The sequence below is a fragment of the Rhinoderma darwinii genome, chromosome 5 (genome assembly GCF_050947455.1).
Source record: "Rhinoderma darwinii isolate aRhiDar2 chromosome 5, aRhiDar2.hap1, whole genome shotgun sequence".
Taxonomy (NCBI): Eukaryota; Metazoa; Chordata; class Amphibia; order Anura; family Rhinodermatidae; genus Rhinoderma; species Rhinoderma darwinii.
The window spans coordinates 227,355,711-227,375,498 of NC_134691.1; positions in this window are offsets into that span (position 1 = coordinate 227,355,711).

A 19,788-nucleotide genomic window follows, 5' to 3' on the forward strand; every position below is an offset into this window, starting at 1 on the left:
CAGGCCGTGACCGCCTGTATAATATAAGGCCCCTGATAAACATTTTGGAGGAGTCATTTATGCCGGTGTACAACCCCGAAAAAAACCTAGCGGTGGATGAATTGCTGATGAGTTAAATAGGAGCGCAAAATATGGGGTTCAAATCTAAAAGCTCTGTGAGCGGTACAGGCTGCACATCTGCCTTTATAATCTATGACGGCAAAGACCGTGATATTACCCACATTATTAACTCATTTACTTTCACACTGTCTTTGTAGGGAGAACCAATAGGGAGGGGTGCTTATTGGATAATGTTTCACTGTAAAAATGCAGCAATACTGTATTTTCTGGAAAAAAACTATTTTTTATTTCTTTCCACCTATTAAAAATACTCACTATACCCCTAGATGAATATTAGCAGGACATTTATACTTGTCAAAATGACCTGCAGTACCACGGCAAATATAGCGTGATTCCCTAAAATCAGCTCTGGCGAGAAAAGGCCTCCAATAGCCAAAATGGACTGCTTCAATGATATGCCCTATAACGGGTCCATATAATAGATTAGACACACATATTTGGTATCGCCGTACACGGGAGAAATAGCAGAATGTGGAAAGATGTCACTTTTACCAGTATGTCATATGGTATTTCGAAATGGCTTAAAGAGGCTCTGTCACCACATTATACGTGCCCTATCTCCTACATAAGGAGATCGGCGCTGTAATGTAGGTGACAGCAGAGTTTTTTATTTAGAAAAACGATCTATTTTTACCACGTTAGGAGCAATTTTTAGCTGTATGCTAAATAGTTTCTTATTGGCTAAGTGGGCGTGTTTTTACTTTAGACCAAGTGGGCATTGTACAGAGGAGTGTATGACGCTGACCAATCAGTGAGCAATCAGCGTCATGCACTTCTCTCCATTCATTTACACTGCACTAGCGATATAGTTATATCGCTATGTGCAGCCACATACACAAACACTAACATTACTGCAGTGTCCTGATAATAAATATACATCACTACCAGCCTGGACGTGATGCGTATTCAGAATCCTGACATGTCTGAATCTTTTCTGTGAGATTTTCAGCAAGGCAAACGTAAACTCGTTTACATCGTAATCTCGCGAGATTACGTTTGCCTTGCTGGAAATCTCACAGAAAAGATTCAGACATGTCAGGATTCTGAATACACATCACGTCCTGGCTGGAGATAATGTATATTCATTATCAGGACACTGCAGTAACGTTATAGTGTGTGTATGTAGCTGCACATAACGATATAGCGATATCGCTAGTGCAGTGTAAATGAATGGGGAGAAGTGTATGACGCTGATTGGTCAGCGTCATACACTCCTCTGTACAATGCCCACTTGGTCTAAAGTAAAAACACGCCCACTTGGGCATTAAGAAACTAATTAGCATAAAGCTAAAAATCGCTCATAAAGTGGTAAAAATAGATTGTTTTTCTAAATAAAAAGCACTGCTGTCACCTACATTATAGCGCCGATCACATTATGTAGGAGATAGGGCACTTATAATGTGGTGACAGAGTCTCTTTAAGAAAAGTGACACTTTTGTAAAAAAAAAATGTAATTTACATTTTTTTGGCCCAAGTTTGGACAAATTCTGTAAAAAGTGTGAAGGGTTAAAACAGAAATTAAACCGCTAGAAATAGAATTTAGGGTGTGTATTTTTGTGTATCATGGTCATTTTTGGTAAATTCTGACAGTCTGCCACTCCAGTACTATGGCAAATGCAGCATGGTGCACTAAAATTAATTCTGGTGGGACAGGCCTCCAAAAGCCAAAATGGACTCCTTCTATGATATGCCCTATAACGGGTCCATATAATAGATTAGACACACATATTTGGTATCACCGTACACGGGAGAAATAGCAGAATGTGGAAAGGTGTCACTTTTACCAGTATCTCATATGGTATTTCGAAATGGCTTAAGAAAAGTGACACTTTTGTTAAAAAAAAAAGCAATTGACTTTTTTTTGGCCCAAGTTTGGACAAATTCTGTAAAAAGTGTGAAGGGTTAAAACAGAAATTGAACCGCTAGAAATAGACTTTAGAATGTCTAGTTTGTAGAACATAATGTTTTTTTACCATTATTTATTGGACTTCCTTTACCCATACATTAATACCATGGTGTAAAAAACTAAATTAAGATATTTTAGTGCGCAATTGAAAAAAGGGGCACTTGTGTTTTATACTATATTTCTGGTCAAAAAAAATAAACTACACCTCCAAGTCAGGTGTCCTTATGATCAGGATAAATGAAAAAATATATTTCAATACATTTGTATGATACAATTACTTTTATTTTCAAACTGTTACATTTTAAATGATGAAAAATCAAAATGTTTCTTTTTTTTCTGTCTTTCCACGGCTATAAAAAAAGTAACAAAAATGTTACCTATATATATATATATATATATATATATATATATATATACACCACAAAAAGGAAGGACTACATGTCCCAAGAAAACAGTGCAAAATTCACATCGATACATAAAACATACAGAGTTATACTGCGTTACATCTGTGAATATCAAAACTGCGAAAATTGCTCTCGTCACTAAGGTCTAAAACACCTTCGGTATTAAGGGGTTAAGACATATGAACAGAAAATAAATTTAAATGATGAGGGACATGCGCAATGTCTACTCTTCAGATTCTGATATTATTGTCTCCCTGGTGCCAGGGTTCGGCATATGGTTGAACGGGTGGATAAATTACTGGGAGGAGAAGGCTTTGGGTTCCTAGAGCACTGGGCTGACTTTTCATTGGGTATAAACTGTATTCTGCAGATGATTTGCACCTGAATGGAAGGGTTTCTGCTGTGCTGGAGTAGGGAATTCTAGCTGGAGTATTTAAACAAGGGATGAGGAGGGAGGTCAATGTGGAAAATAAAGGGGCAGTTAGGTTAGAGAGGGGTCAGACTATATTGGTGGGGGAGAAATAGACTGTGGGAGAGGATTCGGCAACAGGATAGGGAGATCCTTTTCTTACAAAACAACATTGAAGATAAATATGCTCACAAAATGTCAAATAACCACATTTCTGATACCGAATTGAAAAACTTGAAGACAAGTTAAAGTGTATGTTCACAAATGGCAGAAGTCTAGCAAGCAAAATGGGGGAGCTTGAGGCCTTGGCACTGGAGGAACATATTGATATAGTTGGTGTTGCTGAAACATGGCTAGATTCTTCATATGACTGGCCTGTATATCTACAGGGTTTTACATTGTTTCATAAAGACAGGGAAAATAGGACAGGCGGTGGTGTATGTCTGTATGTAAGGAGTGATATGAAGATGAGTGTGAAAGAGGCAATAGTGGGTGAAGATTGTGAGGAGGTTGAAGCGTTGTGGGTGGAATTACAAAGGGAGGCAAACACTTCAAAAATTATTTCTGGTGTAATGCAGAGGTCTCAAAGACTTGGCCCACGGGCCACTTTCGGCCCCTGAAGCTGTCATCTGCGACACGTTGACAGCGGGAAAGCAGAGAGCAGGCCGAAAGAGGAGACATTCCCCTGTAGATAGTGCCACACCACACACCCCACCCTGTGAACAGCACTACACCCCCTCTCTATAGAAAGCTTCATTGGGGCTTCCTCTAGGGGTGGAATCCCAAGCTGGAGCGCTCTGGTCAGGGATTCTGCTAATAGACGAGGCTCTGACCTAACTGTCCATAACATGGCAGATGGCATAAGACGTGGCAAATGATACCAGATGTGTCTGATGACACCGGACATGGCAGATGATATCAGACCTATCAGATGACATGGAACGTGGCAGTTGACAACACGACTCCAACCCTAGATACAGCTTAGGAACAAGCACAGTTATGGGATATAGGATACAGGTAGTAGGATACGGGGACACTGGGAGCAGGATAACAACAACAAGGGACCATTTCTAAGACTAACATGGGAATTCAACAACAACGCTCAGGCAAGGAGTGGAAGGGCAGAGCCCTTTATATAGTTCAGGGAGTAAGGGGATAGGTTAGGGAACATACGCGCGCGCACCCTAGGGCCGCAGAGTGCAGTCACGTGAGTTGGCGTCTCCTAGGAGGGAGACACCGACAAGCTCTTAGAGTCGCGGCTGTTGGTAAGTACAGCGTGCCAGCGGTCAGAAACCGTTAGATATCCATCGGTTTCACCCTGCTTCTAGCTTATGTATTCCCATAAGGTATACATTTTTTTCGCAGGTCCTATTTAAGAGGCTTTTACCCCCTTAATGACGGCGCGCCAATTTTGGCCTTAAGGCACAGAGCCCATTTCTGAAATCTGACATGTGTCACTTTATGTGGCTATAACTCTGGAATGCTTATACCTATCCAAGCGTTTCTGAGATTGTTTTGTCGTGACACATTGGCCATTATGTTCGTGGTAAAATTTGATCGATATATTCAGTGTTTATTTGTGAAAAATAGCAAAACTATATTTAGAAAAATTTGCGTTTTATTTAATTTAAATGCATCTGCTTGTAAGACAGATAGTAATACCACATAAAATAGTTACTAGTTCACATTTCCCATATGTCTACTATATGTTGGCATAATTTTTTGAACATTATTTTACGTTTCCAGGACATTACAAGGCTTAGAGCATAAGCAGCAATTTCTCATATTTTTAAAAAATTTCAAAATCTTCTATTTTTTAGGTACCAGTTCAGTTCCGAAGAGGCTTTGATCGCCTTCTATATAAGGAACCCCCATAAAACAACCCATTTTTAAAACTAGACGCCTCAATGTATTCAAAACAGCATTTAAAAAGTTTCTTAACCTTTTAGGCGTTTCACAGGAATTTAAAGCAAAGTAGAGGTGAAATTTGCAAATGTCTTTTTTTTTGTCAGAAAATCATTTTTATTCCATTTTTCTCTGTAAAACAGAAGGTTCTACCAGAGAAACACAACTCAATATTTATTGCCCAGATTCTGCAGCTTTTAGAAATATCCCACATGTGGCCCTAGTGTGGTTATGGACTGAAGCACAGGATGCAGAAGCAAAGGAGCACCTAGAGGATTTTGAGGCCTTCTTTTTATTAGGCACCATGTCCGGTTTAAAGAGGTCTTGTGGTGCCAAAATAGTGGAAACACCCAAATGCGACCCTATTTGGCAAACTTCACCACTCAAGGAATTTATCGAGGGGTATAGTGAGCATTTAGACCCCACAGGTTTTTTGCTGCATTTTGTGGAATTAGGCTGTGCAATTGAAAATCACATTTTTCCGATAAAAGGTACAAGTTTAAAATTTTTACAAGGCATAAAGGAGAAAAAGCACTGCAACATTTGAAAAGCAATTTCTCCCGATTAGGGCAATACCCCATATGTGGTCATACACTGCTGGTTGGACAAACGGCAGGGCTCAGAATGGTGGGAGTGCTATTTCGCATGTCGATTTTGCTGGATTGGTTTCTGGGCGCTATGTCGCATTTGCAGAGCCTCTGAGGTACCAGTACAGGGAAAACCCTTTAAAAGTGAAGCCATTTTGGAAACTAGACCACTTGTGGAATTAATTGTAGTTTAAATGCAACTTTTTGATCAGTTTTTATTCTATTTTATAAGAGACGTGGTGACTAAAAAACAGCAATTCTACTATTCCTTTTTTTTACAGGGTTCACCGTGTGCTATAAACGAAATATTCACTTTATTTTAAGGGGCGATACGGCGATACCATAGAGATATAGCGGTCTTTACCTTGACTTTTAACGCATTAAATAAACAGTGACTAGATTTCTTATCTTGACTTTTTCAATGGCTTTTATGGTGTGATATCAAGCTGCAGCAAGTTATCAGAATCAAGTTAAAGATGTGTTCACCGCGCAGGATTAATAATGAAATAGTTTTGTAGTTCAGGCCGTTACGGACGCGGCCATACCAATTATGTATAGTTTATTTATTTATGTATTTTCTTTTAATAATAAAGGACTGATTACCTTCAAACTTTTTAGTTTTTAATTTCAGACAACTTTTTTGTACTTTTTTTTTTGTTCCACTAGGGGACTTGAGGGCAGGAGGCCGTAATCGCAACTCTAATACACTGCACTACATGCGTAGTGCAGTGTATTAGAGCTGTCAGCTACTCACTGACAGCAAGCATAGTGAGTTCTGACTTTGTCAGGACCCACTAGGCTTCCGTAGATGGCATAGCAGGAGGCCATTGTTAGGCCTCCGGTTGCCATGGCAACCATCGTTGCCCGCAATCATGTTGTGGAATGTCAATGGGGGTTTAAGTCCTAGGAAGCTGCGATCGCTATTGAACGCGGCTTCATAGGGGTTTATCAGCGGGGACCACCACGATCGGTCCCTGCTGAAGGAGCTGCGGCAGCTGCTGTACGAGACAGCAGTTGTCACAGCTCGTGTATGTGCCTGTAGGACTTCCAAAATGGCCATTCCTCCCGTGACGTACTATTCTGTCATGGAGCTCGAACGATGCGCTCATCATGACGGAATAGTGCATCAAAGAGCGGGTAGGGGTCAAAAACATCCCATTTAGTTTGTGTATTTTTATTTTTAAGAACATTATCACAGTTTATGCCCTTAAGGTCATCACTTAGCCAATGAGAATTTGCCTTTCTGAAGTCCAGTGTTTTTGTAGGTACTCTACCAAACATCTTATTAAAGGATACATAAAAACTTATTACGTTGTGGTTACTTATACCTAGGTGACCCCCAACCTGTACTTTTGATATCTTGTCCGGGCTATTGTTTATAATTAGGTCTAGGAGCACCCCCCTCTTGTTGGACCCTGCACCAGTTGTGAAAGCATACCCCTCCCCCTTTCTTAGTATGATCATTTCTAAACAGACTGTAACCTTGCATATTAACAGCGCAGTCATAGCTATCATCCAGCCATGTCTCACTTATCCCAACTATGTCACAGTTCTCCGGCATTGTCAACTCTAATTCCTCAATCTTGTTATTGACACTTCTGGCATTAGTATACATGCACTTTCTATATTTATCCGAACACTTTTCTTCTTATTCCTACTAACTGTTCTAACCCCTTCCTCTATTCCACCCCATGTTCGTTTCTTAGCCCCAGCTCACTAGCTACGCTGTCCTCCCCTCCTATACAGTAATTACCTTCCCCCATTTTCTAGTTTAAACACTTCTCCAACCTTCTAGACATCTTTTCCCCCAACAAAGCTGCCCTCTCCCCATTTAGGTGCAGCCCATCCCTACCGTAGAGTTAGTAGCCAACAGAGAAGTCGGCCCAGTTCTCCATGAACCCAAAGCCCTTCTTACTACAACAATTCTTTAGCCACTTGTTCACCTCCCTAATCGTCTGCTGTCTGGTGTGGCACGTGGTACAGGTAGTATATCTGAAAATAGTTTTTATTTATAAAAATATATATGTTTTTTAACCCCTTAAGGACGCAGCCTAGTTTGGGCCTTAAGGCTCAGAGCCCATTTTTGAAATCTGACATATTTCACTTTATGTGATAATAACGTCGGAATGCTTAAACCTATCCAAGCGATTCTGAGATTGTTTTCTCGTGACACTTTGGGCTTCATGTTCGTGGTAAAATTTGTTCGATATATTCAGTGTTTATTGGTGAAAAATTGCAAAATTTAGAGAAAATTTAGAAAAAATAGCATTTTTCAGAATTTAAATGCATCTGCTTGTAAAACAGATGGTTATACCACCCAAAATAGTTACTAGTTCACATTTCCCATATGTCTACTTTAGATTGGCATCGTTTTTTGAACATTATTTTATTTTTCTTGGGCGTTACAAGGCTTAGAACATAAACAGCAATTTCTCTTTTTTTTAAGAAAATTTCAAAAGCCTTTTTTTTAATTTACCTGTTCAGTTCTGAAGTGGCTTTGAGGAGCCTATGTATTAGAAACCCCCGATAAAACACCCCATTTTAAAAACTAGACCCCTCAAAGTATTCAAAACAGCATTTAGAACGTTTTTTAAACCTTCAGGCATTTCACAGGAATTAAAGCAAAGTGGAGGTGAAATTTGATTTAATTTTTCTTGCTGAATTTCAATTTTATTAAAAAAAAATTGTGTAACACAGAAGGTTTTACCAGAGAAACACTACTAAATATGTATTGTCCAGATTCTGCAGTTTTTATAAATGTCCCACATGTGGCTCTAGTGTGCTCGTGGACTAAAACACAAGCCCCAGAAGCAAAAAAGCACCTAGTGCATTTTGAGACCTCTTTTTTTATTAGAATATATTTTAGGCAGCATGTCAGGTTTGAAGAGGTGTTGAGGTGCCAAAACAGTAGGAATCCCCCAATAGTGACCCCATTTTGGAAACTACACCCCTCAAGGAATTCATTTATGGTTGTTGTTAGCATTTTGAGCACACAGTTTTTTCACAGCACCTATTTTAATTAGGCTGTGAAATTAAAAAAAATTCATTTTTTTCCAATAAGATGTAATTTGTGATCAAAATTTCCTATTTTCACAGGGAACAAAATACCCCATTTTGTTGCCCAATTTATCCTGAGTGTGGCAATACCCCATTTGTGGTGATAAACTGCCGTTTGGGACCATGGGAGGGCTCAGAAGGAAAGGAGCGCTATGTGTTTGTTGGAGTCCAGATTTTGCTGGATTGGTTTTCGGGTGCCATGTCGCATTTGCAGAGCCCCAGAGGCATCAAAGCAATGGAAACCCACCAGAAGTGACCCCATTTTGGAAACTACACCCTTCAAACAATTCATTTATGGGTAATGTGACTATTTAGACCCCATAGTTTCTTCACAGAACTTATTTGAATTGGGCTGGGAATTTTAAAAAAAATAATTTTTTCCAAAAATATGTAGTTTTAGCTCAAAATTTCTTATTTTCACAAGAAATAAAATACCCCATTCTGTTGCCCAATTTGTCCTGAGTGCGGCAGTACCCCATTTGTTGTGATAAACTGCCGTTTGGGCCCATGGGACGGCTCAGAAGGAAAGGACCACCATTTGGCCTACTGGGGATTTTTTGGTGTGAAGTCATGTATGCAGAAGCCCCTGAGGTACCAGTACAGTTGAAATCCCCAAGAAGTGACCCCATTTTAAAAACTACACCCTTGAGGCATTCATCTATAGTTGTAGTGAGCATTTTGACCGGAGACATACACCCCATAAACTCTAATGTGGGTTCTCACGGGTACGTCAATACCCTACATGTAACTGTTATGAAAATTATCCAGGTAGAGTTGGTAACCCTGGTCCAGCAGTGGGTGCACCAAATCCCACACAATTTTTGCATTAACTCCCAGTAAGGGGGGGGGGGCATTCTGGGGGCTTAATACTGGTGTCCTTCCCTTCATATATCCTAAATTTGTAGGTATAGCCTGATGCACTGTCGCACAGCTTATACATCTTCACGCCATACCTTGCCCTCTTACCCGGCAGGTACTGGCGGAATTGAACCCTCCCTTTAAAATCTACCAAGGACTCATCAATAGAAATACAATTCCAGGGGGTGTATGCTTGGAAAAACCGGGCACTGAAACGGTCTAATAGGGGTCTCAGTTTATACAAACGGTCAAAACTGGGGTCATCTCGGGGTGGGCACGGCTCATTATCAGTATAATGTAAGAAGCGAAGTATTGCCTAATTTATTTATTTTTTTAGGTTCCAGTTCAGTTCTGAAGTTGCTTTGAGGGGCCTATATAATTGAAACCCTTATGAAACACCCCATTTTAGAAACTAGACCCCTCAAAGTATTCACAACAGCATTTAGAAAGTTTATGAACCCTTTAGGTGTTTCACGGGAATTTAGAGCAAAGTAGAGGTGAAATTTACATCTTTTTTTGTCAGAAAATCCTTTTTATACCATTTTTTTTTATAACACAAAAGGTTTTACCAGAGAAACGCAACTCAACATTTATTGCCAAGATTCTGCAGTTTTGAGAAATATCCCACATGTGGCCCTAGTGCGGTAATGGACTGAAGCACCGGCCTCCGAAGCAAAGGAGCACCTAGTGGATTATGAGGCCTCCTTTTTATTAGGCACCATGTCTGGTTTGAAGAGGTCTTGTGGTGCCAAAACAGTGGAAACCCCCCAAAAGTGACCCCATTTTGGAAACTAGACACCTTGAGGAATTCATTGTAGTTTTCTTGGGGTGCATGCGGCTTTTTGATCAGTTTTTATTCTATTCTTAAGTGGCGTGGTGACTAAAAAACAGCAATTCTGCTATTGTTTTTTTATTCAATTTTTTTTACAGCGTTCACCGTGCGCTATAAATGACATATTCACTTTATTCTGCGGGGCGATACGATTGCGGCGATACCAGATATTTATAGTTTTTTTTTAGGTCTTATGGCGTTTGCACAATAAAATAAGTTTTGTTAAAAATCATTTACTTTTTGTTTTACCTTATTCTAAGAGCCATAACTTTTTTATTTTTCCATCAATAAAGCCGTGCGAGGACTTATTTTTTTCGTAACGAACTGCAGTTTCAATCATTACCATTTTTAGGTACATGCGAGTTTTTGATCTCTTTTTATTCAATTTTTTGGGAGGTGAAGTGACCAAACAATTGTTATTCTGGTACGGTTTATTATTATTTTCTTTTACGGCGTTCACCGCGCGGGATAAATAACAAAATAATTTTGTAGTTCAGGCCGTTATGGACGCGGCGATACCAATTATGTATAGTTTATTTGTTTGTTTATATATTTTTATTAATAATAAAGGACTGATAAGGGAAAAGGGGGGATTTTTACTTTTATTACTTTTAAATCTTTTATTTTCTTATTTTTAAGCATCTTTTTTTTACTTTTTTTTTAACTTTATTACTTTGTCCCATTAGGGGACTTGAGGGCAGGAGGCTCTGATCGCTATTCTAATACACTGCACTACATCAGGACTACATCAGGACTTCGTCAGGACCCACTAGGCTTCCGTCGATGGCATACCCGGACGCCATTGTTTGGTGTCCGGTCGCCATAGTCACCATCGCCAGCCGCTATCGTATACAAGGCTGGCGATTGTAGCTTTCCTCCTTTTTTCTGGCGATTGTAGCTTAACCCCTAAAAAGCCGTGATCGCTATTGAACACGGCTTTTCAGGGGTTAATCAGCGGGGCCACAGCGATCGGTCCCCGCTGTAGGAGCTGTGGCAGCTGCTGTACGAGACAGCAGCTGTCACAGCTCCTGCATGTGTCGGGAGGACGGCCGAAACGCACTATTAGGTCATGGAGTGCGAACGCTATGGTTACCATGACCTAATAGTACATCCAGGAGCGGGAAGGGGTTAAAGGTAACTTTATTAAGATCTCATATCAAACAGCAGTACAAAACAAAGAAGTATAAAACAATCTTATAAACAGGACAAGGCATAGCTGTACCAAGCGTAGAAGGTACATTTTTAACAACAACATACGCATATATTACTTCACATATCAGTGACTATATATAATTTAAAAAAAATAAACAAACAGACTTTCCTCATCAGAAGAAAAGTGTGAGACAAGATTAGGTGAGGACCAGTCAATATCAGCATTTAATGGAGGAATAGGGGACTGCAGAGGGACATCAGCCAATTCCAGACCTAAGCAATAGCAATTTATGGGCTAGTATGAGGGTTGACTGTCCAAGAGCTCCATACTTTAAGAAATGTATCAGGGCATCCAAGGGCATCATAGGTGAGCTTAAAGAGTGGCAAGGTAGAATTAACCAATGCAATCCATGCTGACAACATAGGAACCTTTGAATGTTTCCAATTCAGGAGTACAGTGTAAAGGATCTGCCAGGCACAGCTTCGGGGTTAACTCCCAGAACTAATCAGTCAGCACCTGAGAATACATCCCTGAGACTGACTCCTGCTTCCACCATTCAGGCTGGCAGGCTTAGGAGTGGGAGAGCCTATCGTAACCTGGCCAGACTCAGCTAGCTCCCGCCCTCGGTCTATTTAAGCCTGCACTTCCTGTCCCTCGGTGCTTGTTATTGCTTGTGTTTCTTTCCTTGTGGTTTCCTGGCCAAGCTACAGCTCCTGCTATTTTTGATCCTGCTCCATACAGACCCTGGCTTACCGACTACTCTTCTGCTTTTCGTTTTGTACCTCGCACACTCCTGGCTTGACTCGGCTCGTTCACCACTCTGGTTGCTCACGGTGTTGCCGTGGGCAACGGCCCCTTTTCCTTGCTTGTGTTCCTTTGTATGTTTGTCGTGTTTGTCGTGCACTTACTGAGCGCAGGGACCGCCGCCCAGTTGTACCCCGTCGCCTAGAGTGGGTCGTTGCAAGTAGGCAGGGACAGAGTGGCGGGTAGATTAGGGCTCACTTGTCCGTCTCCCTACCCCCTGCCATTACATAATAACAAGCCCATACCTAGTCTACCCCTGGTCCCTGACACCACTATGGATCCCCGTGAGACCCTGGCTCAGCAAATGCAGGGTCTCTCCCTACAGGTCCAGGCCCTGGCTCAGAGGGTCAACCAGCCTGATGCTACCCTGGTAGTTCCCCTCACCGCACCTCTTGAACCCCACCTCAAGTTGCCCGACCGGTTCTCAGGGGACCGGAGGGCTTTTCTCTCCTTTCGGGAGAGTTGTAGGCTTTACTTTCGTTTAAAGCCTCATTCCTCAGGTTCTGAGAGCCAGCGGGTGGGTATAATTATGTCCCGGCTCCAGGAAGGGCCCCAAGAGTGGGCCTTCTCCTTGGCTCCTGACGCCCCTGAACTTTCCTCCGTTGATTGTTTCTTTTCTGCTCTCGGACTTATTTATGACGAGACTGACAGGACTGCCTTTGCCGAGAGTCAGCTGGTGACCTTAAGTCAGGGTAAGAGACCTGTTGAGGAGTATTGCTCTGACTTTCGGAAGTGGTGCGTAGCTTCTCGGTGGAATGACCCTGCCTTAAGGTGCCAGTTTAGGTTGGGTCTGTCGAATGCCCTGAAAGACCTGCTAGTTAGCTATCCCTCTTCTGACTCCCTAGACCAGGTTATGGCTTTAGCGATACGACTTGACCGACGTCTCAGGGAACGACAACGTGAACGTTTATGTGTTTTCTCTTCCGACTCCCCCATGATGCCCCCCGAAGCTCCGTTGCTTCGTTCCTCCCCGAAAGATTCAGAGATACCTATGCAACTCGGGGCCTCCGTGTCCCCCCAACAACGTAGAGAATTCCGCAGGAAGAATGGTCTCTGCTTCTACTGTGGGGACGACAAGCATCAAGTGAACAACTGTCCTAAGCGTAAGATTGCAGCCAGAGAACTTCCGCGTCTAAGTGATCATCGGGAAGGTCACTTGGGCGCACAAGTATTTCCAGTAAATATGAAACGTACTAAGATCTTGCTTCCCTTTCAGGTCTCTTTTGGTGGTAGGTCTGCTACCGGCAGTGCCTTCGTGGATTCAGGGTCCTCTACTAATATCATGTCTGTGGAATTTGCTATGTCCCTTGCTATGCCTCTGATTGATTTGCCTAAACCTGTCCCGGTAGTGGGTATCGACTCCACTCCTCTTGCTAATGGTTATTTTACACAGCATACCCCTGTTTTTGAACTCCTTGTTGGCTCCATGCATTTGGAGCAATGCTCTGTACCGTTGATGCAGGGATTATCGTACGATTTGGTTCTAGGTCTTCCCTGGTTGCAGTTGCATAATCCTACGTTTGACTTGAATACTGGGGAGCTAACCAAATGGGGTAATGAATGTTGTACGTCATGTTTTTCTGTTAATTCTATTTCTCCCCCTAAGGAGGCGAATACGCTACCCGAGTTTGTTCAGGACTTCGCTGATGTTTTCTCTAGGGAGGCCTCCGAAGTGTTACCTCCTCATAGAGAATACGATTGCGCTATCGAATTGGTACCAGGAGCTAAGCTTCCTAAGGGTAGAATATTTAATCTTTCTTGTCCCGAACGTGAAGCTATGAGAGTGTATATCCAGGAATCCCTGGCCAAGGGTTACATTCGTCCCTCTTCTTCTCCGGTAGGTGCTGGCTTCTTCTTCGTGGGGAAGAAGGATGGTGGTCTTAGGCCATGCATTGACTACCGTAGCCTGAATAAGGTCACGGTAAGGAACCAGTATCCCCTTCCTTTGATTCCTGATCTCTTTAATCAGGTTCAGGGGGCCCAATGGTTTTCTAAATTGGATCTACGGGGGGCGTATAACCTTATTCGCATCAAAGAGGGGGATGAGTGGAAGACTGCGTTTAACACGCCCGAAGGCCATTTCGAATACCTCTTCATGCCCTTTGGGTTGTGTAATGCCCCTGCGGTCTTCCAGAATTTCATAAATGAGATTTTAAGAAATTACCTGGGGATTTTTCTGGTAGTGTACCTTGATGACATACTGGTGTTTTCCAAGGACTGGTCCTCCCACATTGAGCATGTCTGGAAGGTGCTCCAGGTCCTTCGGGAAAATAAACTGTTTGCCAAAACCGAAAAATGTGTGTTTGGGGTACAGGAGATTCCATTTTTGGGTCAAATCCTCACTCCTCATGAATTTCGCATGGACCCCGCCAAGGTTCAGGCTGTGGCGGAATGGGTCCAACCTGCCTCCCTGAAGGCGTTACAGTGTTTTTCTGGGGTTCGCTAATTATTACAGGAGATTTATTGCTAACTTCTCGGTCATCGCTAAGCCCCTTACGGACCTCACTCGCAAAGGTGCTGATCTCCTCCACTGGCCTCCTGAGGCTGTCCAGGCTTTTGAGGTCCTTAAGAAGTGCTTTGTCTCGGCCCCGGTGCTGGTTCAGCCCAACCAAATGGAGCCATTTATTGTGGAAGTTGACGCATCTGAGGTGGGAGTGGGGGCTGTCTTGTCCCAGGGTACCAGGTCCCTCACCCATCTCCGCCCCTGTGCCTACTTCTCCAGGAAGTTTTCGCCAACTGAAAGTAACTATGATATTGGCAACCGCGAATTCTTAGCCATTAAATGGGCATTTGAAGAGTGGCGCCACTTCCTGGAGGGGGCTAGGCACCAGGTAACGGTCCTTACCGACCACAAGAATCTGGTTTTCCTAGAATCTGCCCGGAGGCTAAACCCGAGACAAGCTCGATGGGCGTTATTTTTTACCAGATTCAATTTTTTGGTTACCTATAGGGCTGGGTCTAAAAATATTAAGGCTGATGCACTGTCGTGTAGCTTCATGGCCAGCCCTCCTTCGGAGGAAGATCCTGCTTGTATTTTGCCTCCAGGTATAATCATTTCCTCGATCGATTCTGATTTAGTCTCTGATATTGCTGCTGATCAAGGTGCAGCTCCCGGGAACCTTCCTGAGAACAAGCTGTTTGTTCCCCTGCAATTCCGGCTAAGGGTACTTAGGGAAAATCATGACTCCGCACTATCTGGCCATCCAGGCACCCTGGGTACCAAACACCTCATTACCAGAAATTATTGGTGGCCTGGGTTGCCTAAAGACGTTAAGGCCTACGTCGCCGCTTGTGAGGTTTGTGCTAGGTCCAAGACTCCCAGGTCCCGACCAGCGGGCTTACTGCGTTCGTTGCCCATTCCCCAGAGACCTTGGACACATATCTCCATGGATTTTATCACCGATTTGCCTCCATCCCAAGGCAAGTCGGTGGTGTGGGTGGTGGTGGACCGCTTCAGTAAGATGTGCCACTTTGTGCCCCTCAAGAAACTACCCAACGCCAAAACGTTGGCTACCTTGTTTGTCAAACACATCCTGCGTCTCCATGGGGTCCCTGTCAATATTGTTTCGGACAGAGGGGTACAATTTGTTTCATTGTTTTGGAGAGCCTTCTGTATGAAGTTGGGGATTGATCTGTCCTTCTCCTCTGCCTTCCATCCTGAAACCAATGGCCAAACGGAGAGGACTAATCAATCTCTAGAACAATACTTAAGGTGTTTTGTCTCTGACTGTCAATTTGATTGGGTCTCTTTCATTCCCCTCGCCGAATTTTCCCTTAATAACCGGGTCAGTAACTCGTCAGGGGTCTATCCTTTTTTTTGTAATTTTGGGTTTAATCCACGGTTCTCCTCCGTTTCACCTGGTAGTTCCAACAATCCCGAGGTAGAGGTCGTTCATCGGGAACTGTGCACAGTCTGGGCCCAGGTTCAGAAAAACCTAGAGGTGTCCCAGAGCGTACAAAAAACTCAGGCTGATAGAAGACGTTCTGCTAACCCCCTGTTTATGGTCGGGGATCTGGTGTGGTTGTCGTCTAGGAACTTGCGTCTCAAGGTTCCGTCCAAGAAGTTTGCTCCCCGGTTTATTGGGCCGTATAAGGTCATTGAGGTCCTCAATCCTGTCTCCTTCCGGCTGGAGTTACCCCCGTCTTTTCGGATACACGACGTGTTTCATGCCTCCCTCCTCAAACGCTGCTCCCCGTCCTTGGCTCCCTCGAGGAGACCTCCTGTTCCCATCCTCACCCCGGAGGGGGTGGAATTCGAGGTGGCCAGGATTGTGGACAGCAAGATGGTCCAAGGCTCCCTCCAGTACCTGGTCCATTGGAGAGGATACGGGCCCGAGGAGAGGACTTGGGTACCCGCCCGGGATGTTCACGCTGGGGTATTGGTCAGGAGGTTCCACCTGCGTTTCCCCAGTAAGCCAGGTCCACTTAGAAAGGGTCCGGTGGCCCCTCATAAAAGGGGGGGTACTGTAAAGGATCTGCCAGGCACAGCTTCGGGGTTAACTCCCAGAACTAATCAGTCAGCACCTGAGAATACATCCCTGAGACTGACTCCTGCTTCCACCATTCAGGCTGGCAGGCTTAGGAGTGGGAGAGCCTATCGTAACCTGGCCAGACTCAGCTAGCTCCCGCCCTCGGTCTATTTAAGCCTGCACTTCCTGTCCCTCGGTGCTTGTTATTGCTTGTGTTTCTTTCCTTGTGGTTTCCTGGCCAAGCTACAGCTCCTGCTATTTTTGATCCTGCTCCATACAGACCCTGGCTTACCGACTACTGTTCTGCTTTTCGTTTTGTACCTCGCACACTCCTGGCTTGACTCGGCTCGTTCACCACTCTGGTTGCTCACGGTGTTGCCGTGGGCAACGGCCCCTTTTCCTTGCTTGTGTTCCTTTGTATGTTTGTCGTGTTTGTCGTGCACTTACTGAGCGCAGGGACAGCCGCCCAGTTGTACCCCGTCGCCTAGGGCGGGTCGTTGCAAGTAGGCAGGGACAGAGTGGCGGGTAGATTAGGGCTCACTTGTCCGTCTCCCTACCCCCTGCCATTACATACAGTTTTTGTTTTTTAGCATAGAACAAGAGTGATATGAGAGATCTGACAGCAACAGTAGGTATAATTTCTTCTAGCAATAATAAAATACATTCTGGGTTCAAGTATACAAGGGAGTCCTACCTTAAGTTCAAGGAATTCTAATACCTCAGCCCAAAAATTATTAATAATCGGACATTCCCAGCACATATGTAGGAAAGAGCACTTAGCTCCGTGGCACCGTGGACAGACAGAAGTAGGTATACGTCCCATTATAAATAATTTGGAAGGGGTGTAATAAGTTTGGTGGAAAAAATTCAATTGAGTAAGTCGGTCTCTTGTGGATATCAAGGGACCTGTTAAAGCGGATAGAACTTCTTTATGATCGTCTGTAGACACAGAGGAAAGAGTCTGAGACCAACGATCCAAGGCTCTATCAAGTTTTTTAAGAAGATACATTTAACAATTTCCCATAAAGTGTGGATAATGGCTTAGCCAACATCTCCCGCGTCACCCAATCCCCCACCAGGGATGTACAGAGTCTAACTTTATATCCTGCAAACTGCGACCAAAGAGCATGTCTAAGCTTGTAATAGCGGAACCTGAGATTTGTCGGGATCTGGTGCTTGGACCGAAGTTGTGCAAAAGTAGCTACCTTATCATCCACTACTACATCTTCCTAGGTCAATATACCAGGGTTGCCCATTTGCTAGGGTTAGGGAGGCCCCTCAACTGCGGTAGAAGTGAGTTATAAAAAAAGTGGTGTCCTAGGTGACGAGGACTCCTCTTCTGAATCAAAGAGTAATAAAGATCTTAGCCAGACCTTCAGAGTGGTTTTCATTGAGATTGTGAGTGCGTGTACCGGAGGGGGTGGCCTGTCTATATATAGAGTTCACCAGGGCTTTATAGGAACCGAGAAGTGAAGCTCCCAGCTCAGTACAGGGATTAAAGTCTCTATGGGTAAACCACCACCAAATATACACCAGTTGGCTGGCAAGAAAGTAGAGGTATAAATTCAGGAGGGCCAGTCCACCCTGCGCAGTGGGTAACTGTAGTGTGGCCAGGGCGATTCTAGGTGTACCCCCTGCCCAAATAAAAGATCTAAGATCCTTATCAATGTTGTAGGACAGGGATAATGGAAACCACACTGGAGAATTGTGAAAGAGATATAAGAATCTTGGTAGGGACTTCATCTTAATCAAATTAATTCTGACAGTAACTGTGAGGGGGAGGTGTTTCCATCTATCAAAGTCTGTTGTACCAAAGGAGTGATATTATCCGGTATAAAGGTATCAATATCTGAGCTAATAACTATACCCAGATGGGTAATTTTATCTGCACATTGTAATGGAGAAGGGAGTAGAATGGCTCTAGCCGCAATGTCTATTGCCATTATTAAGGATTTGGACAAATTCACACAGAGGCCAGAGAAAGACGCAAATAAATTAAATAGGGACAACTTCGCCTGTAAAGATGGACCTGGATCATTCAGGAATAGTAGCGTATCATCTGCATAGAGAGACATGTTCCTCCTTTTCACCCATCTCAAAACCCTTTATATCAGGAGAGGCTTTTATAGCTAATGCTAATGACTCAATAGCCAACGAACAGAGGGAAGGGGATAGTGGGCAACCTTTTTGGAAGTATAATAACTACACCCATCGGATAAATCTGGGTCTAAGTCCAAATTTACCTAGCACAGACCACAGATAAGACCACTCTACCGAGTCAAATGCCTTCTCAAGATCAAACGAAGCCACTATTCTGGAGCCACTGGACCTTACAGTAGATGATATATTATTGAAGAGCCTTCAAAGCTTAACATTTGTGGCCTTTCCTGGCATGAAACCAGATTGGTCTGGATGAATAAGATGAGAAATTACTTTTTTGCAGACGCATTGCCAATATTTTGGCCAATATTAGAATATCGAAATTAAGGAGTGAAATAGATCGGTATGAGCCACAATCTGTAGGATCTTTTACAAGGTTTGGGGATGAATACTATGAGTCTCTCTCATAGACGGGGGGAGGGTGTTATTCCCATTCAAGGACTGAAAAAGGTTGAGCAAATAAGGTGCAATTAGTTAAACATGCAATTTATACCACTCTATGGGCAAACCATCTGAACCTGGGGTTTTCCAGTTTGGAAAGGATCTAATAGCCTCAGTAATTTCCTCTATAGTCAGGTCAACTTCCAGCAAATCAACATCCTCCCTATCCAGAGTGGGGAATACAGTAGTGTATAAGAATGTCTCTAGCTCAGACTGAGTACTTGAGACCTTAGAGGAGCATATGTAAATCAGAGTAAAACTTAACAAAGGTGTCATTAACCCCTTAATGACCAGCCTATTTTAAACCTTAACCCCTTCCCGCTCCTGGAGGTACTATTAGGTCATGGTAGCTGTAGCGTTTTCTCTCAATGACCTAATAGTACTTCACGGGAGGAACGGCCATTTCGGCCGTCTTCCCGATACATACAGGAGCTGTGACAGCTGCTTTCTCGTACAGCAGTTGCTGCAGCTCCTATAACGGGGACCGACTGCTGTGTCCGCGCTGATTAACCCCTTAAAAGCCGCGTTCAATAGAGATCGGGGCTTTTTAGTGGTTAAACCACCGTCGACGGCCCGCTACATGATAGCGGGCAGCGATGGTTGCTGTCGCAACCGGTCGCCTAATAATGGTGTCCGGCTATGCCATCTACCGAAGCCTAGTGGGTCCTGACAGTAAATAAAAA